Source organism: Physeter macrocephalus, chromosome 8 (assembly GCF_002837175.3).
Source record: "Physeter macrocephalus isolate SW-GA chromosome 8, ASM283717v5, whole genome shotgun sequence".
Classification (NCBI taxonomy): domain Eukaryota; kingdom Metazoa; phylum Chordata; class Mammalia; order Artiodactyla; family Physeteridae; genus Physeter; species Physeter macrocephalus.
The window spans coordinates 129538882-129549409 of NC_041221.1; the positions used below are offsets into that span (position 1 = coordinate 129538882).

General features: G+C 36.8%; 1 protein-coding gene across 6 annotated transcripts in view; it reads right to left on the reverse strand.

Annotated features, from left to right (window-relative positions):
* The window catches only part of AFF4 (ALF transcription elongation factor 4), a 96033-nt gene that overhangs the window by 65319 nt on the left and 20186 nt on the right, over nt 1-10528 (reverse strand). The window contains exon 1 of one of the 6 annotated variants that reach the window (XM_028493233.2): nt 1404-3086. The exons of the other annotated variants lie outside the window; for them this stretch is intronic. The gene's annotated coding sequence lies outside the window, so the exon portion shown is untranslated. Of the gene's footprint in view, nt 1-1403; nt 3087-10528 lie in introns of those variants that run through there. 6 annotated transcript variants of the gene reach the window in all.

Genomic DNA, 10528 nt, shown 5'->3' on the forward strand with positions numbered 1-10528 from the left:
CAAGAAACACGTGAACATTTACTTCAAAAAAGGATGATTCCCACAATAAAATTCCTCCTGTAATTCCATAACAAAAAACCTTTTCTTAAACAATAAGTCATCACACTATTTCCTCTTTTAAACAATGCTGCCGAGAAGCTCATAATGAAATTAAATGATTGCTTATAAGAACTAATATTCTAGTTGTAGCTCTTATTCTCTAATTTTTTCTGATTTGACTTATTTTCACATCTAATACATCAGTTCTATTTTTTTCTCCTGTGCCTTTCAATATCAGTATCTCTGCCTAAAATAAAGTTTTCCCCAAAGCAGTAATTCCAGTAATTCCACTTGAGCTGCCCTAAAATTATTATGAAATTTAAGTATGACTCAATTTGAAGTATATCTCTGTTTGTAGAGGCAAAACTATATTCCTCAGGACATCTGCAACTGTACTGAAACAGGATTCAGTAAAAAATAACAAATTGCTGTATCTAACAAAATCTGACTACTAAATAAAATAATTTTGAAAAGAAAATTAGCAAGTAGAAAGGAGGTTCTCCATCTAAGATTTTTAATTACTTAAGGTAAATTGTTTAAGTACCCATCCGGTACTTATTTTAAGTTCATATATTAATAACAAACAAATTTTTTCTTCCAGTTTTACTGAGGTATAATTAATATACAGCACTGTACAAGTTTAAGGTGTACAGTATAACGATTTGATATACATCATGAAGTGATCATAACAGTAAGTTTAGTGAACATCCATCATCTCATATAGATACAGAATTAAAGAAATAGAAAAAAATTATTTTTCTTGTGATAATGATTTACTCTCAACTTTCATATAAAACATACAGCACTGTTAATTTTATTAATCATGTTGTACAGTACCTCCCTAGTACTTATTTATAACTGGAAGTTTGTACCTTTTGACTGCCTTCAACTGATTCCCCGGACCCCGACCCCAACCCCCCCAATCTCTGGTAAACACAAATCAGATCTCTTTTTCCGAGTTTGTTTTTGAAGTATAATTAACCTACAACACTATGTTAGCTCCTGTTACACAACATAGTGATTTGATATTTCTATACATTTGAAACTGATCACCACAATGAATCTAGCTAAGATATGTCACCATACAAAGATATTACAGTTATGACCATATTCTCCACACTGTATATTTCAAACTCTTGACTCACTTTACTTTGCAGCTGGAGTTTGTACCTCTTAATCTCCCTCACCTGTTTCTTTCCTTCCCCCCCAATCCCTTCCCTCTGGCAACCACCTGTTTCTTCTCCGTATCTAAAACTCTGTTTCTGTTTTGTTGTTTGCTTGTTTGTTTTTTAAGATTCCACATATAAGTGAAAGCATACAGTATTTGTCTTTCTCTGTCTAATTTATTTCACTTAGCATAATACCTTCTAGGTCCATCCATATTGTTGCAAATGGCACAATTTCATTCTTTGTTATGGCTGAGTAATTTTCCATTATAAATATTTATAGATCACATCTTCTTTATCCATTCATCTACTGATGGGAACTTCAGTTGCTTCCATATCTTGGCTATTGTAAATAATGCTGCAATGAACATAAGGGTGCACATATCTCAAGTGTTGTTGTTTTCTTCAGGTAAATACCCAGGAGTGGAATTGCTGGATCATATGGTAGTTCTATTTTTAATTTTTTAAGGAATCTCCATATTGTTTTCCTTAGTGGCTGCACCAATCTACATTGCCACCAACAGTGCACAAGGGTTCTCTTTCCTCTACATCCTCCCCAACACTTTTTATTTGTTGTCTTTTGATAATGGCTATTGTGTGTGAGGTGACATCTCACTGTGGTTTTGATGAGCAGTTCCCTGATGATTAACGATGCTGAGCATCTCTCCTGTGCCTCTTGACCATCTATATGTCTTCCTTGGAAAAATGTCTACAGATCCTCTGGCCATTTTTCAATTGGGCTGTTTGTGTTTTTTTTTTTTATGTTGAACTGTATGAGTTGTTTTACATTTTGGATATTAACCACTTATCTGACAGAGCATTTGGAAATATCTTCTCCCACTCAGTAGGTGACCTTTTCATTTTACTGATCGTTTCCTTCACTGTGCAAAAGCTTTCTAGTTTGACACAGTCCCATTTGTTTATTTTTGCTTTTGTTTCCCTTGCCTGAGGGAATATATCAAAAAATATTACTAAGACCAACGTCAAAGAGCATACTATGTTTTCTTCTAGGAGTTTTATGGTTTCAGGTCTTACATTTAAGTCTTTAATTCATTTTGAATTTATTTTTGTACATGGTGTTAGAGAGTAGTGCAGTTTGACTCTTTTGCATATAGCTGTCCAGTTTTCCCAACACCATTTACTGAAGAGGCTGTATTTCCCTCATTGTATATTCTTGTCTCCTTTGTCATACATTAATTGCTCATGTAGTATGAGTTCATTTCTGAGCTCTCTGTTCTGTTCCACTGATCTATATGTCTGTTTTTGTGCCAGTACCATACTGGTTTTTTTTTTTTTTTTTTTTGCGGTATGCGGGCCTCCCTCTGTTGCGGCCTCTCCCGTTGCGGAGCACAGGCTCCGGACGCGCAGGCTCAGCGGCCATGGCTCACGGGCCCAGCCGCTCCGCGGCATGTGGGATCCTCCCAGACCGGGGCACAAACCCGGTTCCCCTGCATCGGCAGGCGGACGCGCAACCACTGCGCCACCAGGGAAGCCCGTACGATACTGTTTTGATAGCTGTAGTTTGTAGTATGGTTTGAAATCGGGGGACATGATACCTACAGCTTTGTTCTTCTTCCTAAAGACTGTTTTGGCCATTCAAGGTCTTTTCTATTTCCATACAAATTTTAAATTTATTTGTTCTAGTTCTGTGAAAAGTGCCACTTGTATTTTGATAGAGATTGCATTCAATCTGTACATTGCCTTGGGTGGTATGGTCATTTTAAGAACATTAATTCTTTTAATTCATGAACACATTATCTCTTTCCATCTATTTGTATCATGTTCAATTTCTTTCATCAGTGTCTTACAGTTTTCCAAATACAGATCCTTTACCTCCTTAGTTAGGTTAACTCCTAGGTATTTTATTCTTTTTGATGCAATTGTAAATAGGATTATTTTCATAGTTCATTGTTAGTGTATAGAAATGCAACAGATTTCTATATAATAATTTTTTATCCTGCACCTTTACCAAATTCACTGATGAGCTCTAGTAGTTTTTTGGTGATGTCTTTAGAATTTTCTATTTATAGTATCATGTCACCTGCAAAGAGTGACAGTTTTTACTTCTTCTTTTCCAATTTGGATTCATTTCTTTTTCTTACCTGTTTGCTGTGGCTAGAACTTCCAATACTATGGTGAATAAAAATGGCAAAAGTAGACATCCTTATCTTGTTCCTTATCTTAGAGGAAATGCTTTCAGCTTTTCACCATTACGTTGTTAGCTGCAGGCTTATCATATACGGCCTTTATTATGTTGAGGTATGTTCCCTCTAAACCCACTTTGTGGAGAGCTTTTTATCATAAATGGACATTGAATTCTGTCTGAGGCTTTTTCTGCATCTACTGAAATGATCATATAATTTTTATTCTTCAATTTGTTAATGTGTAAAACACGGATTGATTTTCAGATGTGGAACCACCCCCTTGAACCTCTGACATAAATCCCACTTGATCATGGTGTATTATTCTTTTAATGTATTATTGAATTCAGTTTGCTAACATTTTGTTGAAGATTTTTGTTATCTACATTCATCAGTGATACTGGTCTGTAATTTTCTTTTTTTGTGTTGTCTGTGTCTGTACCCATGTAATGCTGGCCTCAAAGAACGAGTTTGGAAATACTCCTTCCTTTGCAATCTTTTGGAACAGTTTGAGAATGATAGGTGTTAACTCTTCTCTAAATGTTTGGTAGGATTCTCCTGTGAAGCCATCTGGTCCTATACTTTTGTTCGTTGGGACTTTTTAAACTATTGATACAACTTCATTACTGGTAATTGGTCTGTTCATATTTTCTATTCCTTCCCAATTCAGTAAAATTCAAAACAGTTTTAAATGAAATCTTAGGGACAAAAAGTAATGCAAAGAAATATCTGTAACTTTAGTTGGTTGGTTGCTGGTAAAGATAATGATGTAGCAATTTTATTGCTACAAGACTGAACAAATAAGTAAATGTAAACATCCTGAAATTTTTAGGGAAACAGGGACCTTACTATGAGAAAACAGATACAAATATAGAGTGGAATAAGTAGAAAAAGAACCTTTGGGGATTAGGAAGTAGTACTATGAACTCATGCTTATATTAAAAATAAAATAAATTATATCTAAGTATATATACACACATATACATATATACACACACACACATATGGTGTCTCTAGCTCCATCCACTGAAAGAGTCTAGAAGCAGTGACAATCTGGCAGAAAGAAGCACCCTCAGCAACCAAATTTTGTTTTCTAACATCATTCCCTGCTAAAATGGAACAGGACTTCTTGGGGAAATAGCTAATTCCAGAGCTATAGCAAGGAAGGTAAAAAGTGAGCCTAAAATACCTTGTTGTAACAGTAAGAAAATGCTCAAAAACAGATGGAGACATATCAAAAGGACAAGAGAACCAGCTTAAAGGGGCTCTCACTGGTCAAATTTTAAAACATGAAAACATGAGCATCACAATGAACAAGCAATGGAATATAACAAATTGAATTAAAAAAGAATCCCTGAGAACTATACCCAATATCTTGTAAAAACCTATAATGGAATATAATCCTCAAAAAAGCCAGAATCACTATGCTGTACACCTGAAACTAACACAATATTGTAAATTAACTTTACTTAAAAACAAAAGAAAAATCCCTGAATCTGCAGCAATAATAGCAAAGAATAAAATTAAAAGACAAATAAGTCAGGGAGCAAATGTACTTCTTCATAGAAGAATGCCAACTAATAAATGTAGAAGAAATGAAAGAATTAAAAAATCACTTTCCTGCAGCCACTAAAGTAATAATTGAGGCAAAAAACATCAATGGATGCTAAAACCATTGGGTAAAAATTTGGGAGGCAATGGAATATTCAGTATCACCCCCAGAGAATATCAAGTATAAAGAAAAAAATCTTTGAAGTAGAGAAGTAAACACTACCCATAATCAAGTGATCAGACATATCAATAATGGGGCAAACTGACATCATGGGCCTTCCAATGTGATGCACTAAAGACATATCACCACCTCAGTATTCTACCTGCTAAAAATATTTAACCTGAATCTAATCACAAGTAAGCAGACAAACCTAAACTGAGAAACAGTCTTCAAAACTGGCCTGGACTCTTCAATGTCAGAGAACAAAAGGAGAGACAGACAGGGGCAGGCACTGGAGATTATGTCTATATTCTACATTCAAGATGACACAACAGGACTTCCGTGGTGGCACAGTGGTTAAGAACCTGCCTGCCAATGCAGGGACACGGGTTCAATTCTTGGTCCAGGAAGATCCCACATGCCGCGGAGCAACTAAGCCCATGAGCCACAACTACTGAGCCCACATGCCACAACTACTGAAGCCTGCACACCTAGAGCCTGTGCTTCGCAACAAGAGAAGCCACCACAATGAGAAGCCTACGCACTGCAACAAAGAGTAGCCCCCGCTCGCCAGAACTAGAGAAAGCCTGTGCACAGCAACAAAGACCCAACGCAGCCATAAATAAATAAGAAAGAAAGAAAGAAAGAGAGGGCTTCCCTGGTGGCGCAGTGGTTGAGAGTCCGCCTGCCGATGCAGGGAAAAAAAAAAAAAAAAAGTAATAAAGAAAGAGGACACAACTAAATGCAATGCATGATCCTTCATATCCCAGACCCTGGATCTGAGGAGGAAAAAATGGTTGTGAAGGTCATTAATGGAAAACTTGGGAAAATTTTAATATGAATGGTATTTCAGATAATCATAGCAATGTGATAACTGTATTTGTTTATGCAGGAGAAAATCTTTGATTCTTACTTAGGACATACACAACACACAGGCGAAATGTCATGATGTTTGCCAACTCTCAAATGGTTCAATGACCACTGGAATATATATTTATTATGTATAGATAGCATGTATATAGATAGTATGTGTGTGGAGGGTGGGAGAGACAGACAGAGAGACAGAGAGAGAGGCATGGATAAAGGAAGGAGGGAAAGACAGAGGATGAGGGAGGGAAAGAGTCAGGAAGAGGAGAAGGAAGAGTAGCAGCAGCAGCAATTAAATGTTCACAGTAAAAATGTTAACAATCTAGGTGAAGGGTATACAGATGTATATTATACTTTTCTTATAGGTGTGAGATTTTTCAAAATAAAAGATGGAAGGATAAGAGTGATAAAATTTATATATTAGAGCACTATGGGTGCTTTCCAACATTTTTCAGCCTTGGGATTTACCATCAAACTGTCTCTTCTCTAGGGCTTAAAGTGTTTCTCTCATGACTAAGGTGCATCCCTGTCTCCAAATTCACACCGATATCCAATTCTCCTCAACTCCTCCTCTGTGTCACAATTTATTACATTTCAGAAAGAAATTACATTTATTACACTGCTAGGAGGGGACAACATCCACATGCCAAGCTCAGCTCCCTAAAGTATATGGGCATCCAAAATTTATCTAAAGCAAGATTTAATGTTTATTATTAAGTGTACTATTAACTTAATATGCAACAAGCATCTATTAAATACTTAACATTGGGGAGAGAACAAGAATTGGCCACACTAGATTAAAACTTACTATAAGCCATCACCATTATCAAAATAGCATGGTAGTGCACAGAAATGAACAAACTGGGCTTCCCTGGTGGCGCAGTGGTTGCGCGTCCGCCTGCCGATGCAGGGGAACCGGGTTCGTGCCCCGGTCTGGGAGGATCCCACATGCCGCGGAGCGGCTGGGCCCGTGAGCCATGGCCACTGAGCCTGTGCGTCCGGAGCCTGTGCTCTGCAACGGGAGAGGCCGCAGCAGAGGGAGGCCCGCATACCACAAAAAAAAAAAAAAAAAAAAAAAAAGAAATGAACAAACTGATCAGTAAAACAGACGGAAGAAATAAACCCAAAGATATATGGGATTTTAATAGTTAACAAAACCAATTCAATAATAAAATGTTTTGGGACTTCCCTGGTGGTCCAGTGGGTAAGACTCCTCGCTCCCAGTGCAGGGGGTCAGGGTTCAATCCCTGGTCGGGGAACTAGATCCCACATAAATGCCACAACTAAGAGTCAGCATGCTGCAACTAAAAGATCCTGCATGCCACAACTAAGACCTGGCCCAGCCTAAATAAATAAATAAAATTTTAAATAAATAAATAAATATTTTAAATAAATGTTTTATTTAATAAAAACCACGTACTTTTCTAAGATGACAGCTATAAAATGGTGAAGACATTTCAAACTCAGCCAGAAAAAAGACAAATCCTTCAGCCCAGTAACCTCACTCATGGGACTATATTCCACAGAATTAAAAGCACAGCCATAAGCTATGAAGATGTTTACTGCAGCACTGTTTTTAGCAGTAAAACAATTTAAAATAACTGAATGCCCAAGAACAAAGAAATGCTTAAATAAACCATTGTTTATTAAAACAAATGAGGTAGATCACTGCCAGTTACCTTGGAGGAATTTCCATAAATGCTGTTTTGTGAGGAAAAGTAGATGCAACACAATGTATGCCATATGACTGATGACCTCGTTATTTCTTTAGGGTAAACTCAGAAGTAGAATTGTTAGGTGTTGAGTATATAGAAAGAATGAGATACAACTAACTCAACTAATAGCAAAATATGCCAACTACTATTCTCATAGGCTAAACACAAGAAAACTGAAATCTGAATATCCAGTTTTCACATATAATATGAAGGATGTCTATTTAGGTAAATCTTCTTTCTTGTCCCTAGTAAATATTTTGGCTGTTCTTGTAAATGTTAATAAGGAACAGTCTTCCACTCTTGTATTTTCCAACAGAGATAAACCTGTCTAAAAAAATTTTTATTGAAATATAGTTATTTACAACATTGTGTCAGTTTCAGGTATACAGCAAAGGGATTCAGTTATACACATATATATGTATATATTCAGATTCCTTTCCATTATGGGTTACTACAAGATACTGAGTATAGTTCCCTGTGCTATACAGTGGGTCCTTGCTGGTTACCTATTTTATATAGTAGAGTGTATATTTTAAACCCAAACTCCTAATTTATCCCTCCCCCCTTTCCCCTCTGGTAACCATAAGTTTGTTTCTATGTCTGTGAGTCTATTTCTGTTTTGTAAATAAGTTCATTTGTATCATTTTTTTAGATTCCACATATAAGCAATATCATGATATTTGTCTTTCTCTGATGACTTACTTTACTTAGTATGATAATCTCTAGGTCCATCCATGTTGCTGCAAATGGCATTATTTCATTCTTTCTGATGGCTGAGTAATATTTCATTGTGTATACATACCACATCATCTTTATCCATTCGTCTGTTGATGGACACTTAGGTTGCTTTCATGTCCTGGCTACTGTAAATAGTGCTGCTATGAACACTGGGGTGTATGTATCTTTTTGAATTATAATTTTCTCCAGATATATGCCTAGGAGTGGGATCGCTGAATCATATAGTAACTCTATTTTTAGTTTTTTTAAGGAACCTCCATACTGTTCTTCATAGTGGCTACACCAATTTACATTCCCACCAAAGTGTAAAGGGTTCCTTTTTCAAAAGAGATAAACCTTGATGGGTCTGTTTTTCCAATTACACAAGTAATGCTCGCTCTTTGCTCAAAAACTCTAATATGATTAACATAAAGTAGAAAGTAGAAGTCACCAATAGTTTCAGGGAAGTTAAACTTCCCTTTAATATTGCAAAGAGTCACACATTAGTCATGTAGAAAACTGTTAACACATACAGTTCTTATTTCATTTAATAATACAGTTCTTATTTCATTTAATAAGTAATGAACATAGTTCCATATCAATACATATGAATTTTCATTCTTTGATTGACTGCATAGTATTCATTTAACCAGAAAGCCCCTGATAGTTAGGTTGTATCCGGAATTTAGTATGATAAACATTATAATGATTGTGTGTGTGTGTGTGCACGTGCACGCCCGCACACTATTTCAGTTTCAGATAAATTTCTCCACGTGAAATTGCTGAGTAAAGGATATATACTATACCATTTTAACATATATCACTAAACTGCTTTTTGAAAAGCTTGTGTTAATTGACAGCGCCCCAATGGAGTATGAAACTGCCCTTTAACCATGCCATTTTCAATCCCAGGCATTATGAGTCTTTTTTAATCGTGCCACCAATCTAAGAAGTAAAAAAAAAAAAATTATTCCAACGTTATTTGTTTATTTCATTCATTCAACAAATACATGAGCCTGTCTACTATTTCTAGGTACTGTCCTAGAAGCCAGAGATAAAACGGAGAATGACTCACGGTCTTTGACCTTATAAAGCTCACAGCCAACTGCTTTCTAGTCAATTTCTCCGATAGTTAAACCACACATCTTTTTCATGTTCTACTTAGCCATTCATATTTCTTCTCTTGTGAACTGCCTATTTACATCTTTTGCCCATTTTTCTATTAAAGTGATAGTCTTTTGATTACGTAATAACTATGCTTTCCCAACCTGCCCTGTATCTTAGCTGAGGAATACAAGGTTAGGATTAAATCTTATGCTAAACTGCATCCTAATTCTACTGACCACCTCCTTCAAGTGTCTGCCTCCTCTTTCAGGACCACTCCCAAACTATGGGAAGGCCATGCCTAAACTCTCCTCAATCTAAGATGCAAACTTCACACTGTGGTTTTCAAAGTTTGTCAATACTCTCTCCAAGTCTCTTGATTTGTTTCTGGCTGGCTCTTTTTTTTTTTTAATTTGTTTGGCTACGCCTGGGTCTTAGTTGCGGCACGTGGGATGTTCAGTTGCGGTATGTGGGAGCTAGTTCCCTGACCAGGGATCAAACTCGGGCCCCCTGCATTGAGAGCATGGAGTCTTAGCCACTGGACCACGAGGGAAGTCCCTCTGGCTGGCTTTTTGACTTTCACCTTGATCTGTATCTGTTTAGCCTCTCTGGAGTTTTCCATTCTTTATTTCTGTGGTGTAACTAAAATCAATCTAAATAAATAACTTTAAATGTCTATACTACAGATAATGTGCTATCTGTATCTTTACTTCTCAGTTACCTAGTATCCAAAGAGACTAAAAGTGAATTACACTATGAACTACATGGGATTGAGGTACTAAAGGAAGGAAAGGGATGGCTTTGATAGGCAGCCTCTGCTACCCATTGCAGTTATTCTAAGTCTTATCCACCCACTACTAGCAGCTCTGTCCAAGTGAAACTGCATTTATAGCGGAACTGGGCAAATTTGAAAGCGGTTATTTCTAAGTCATTTATATTTCTCTGAAGATCCTTAGGACCTCCTGGGGAGAAAACAGAAGGAAATGAGAGAGAAGTTAAGAATACCAATCTCAGGGCTTCCCTGGTGGTGCAGTGGTTGAGAGTCCGCCTGCCGATGCGGGGGACGCG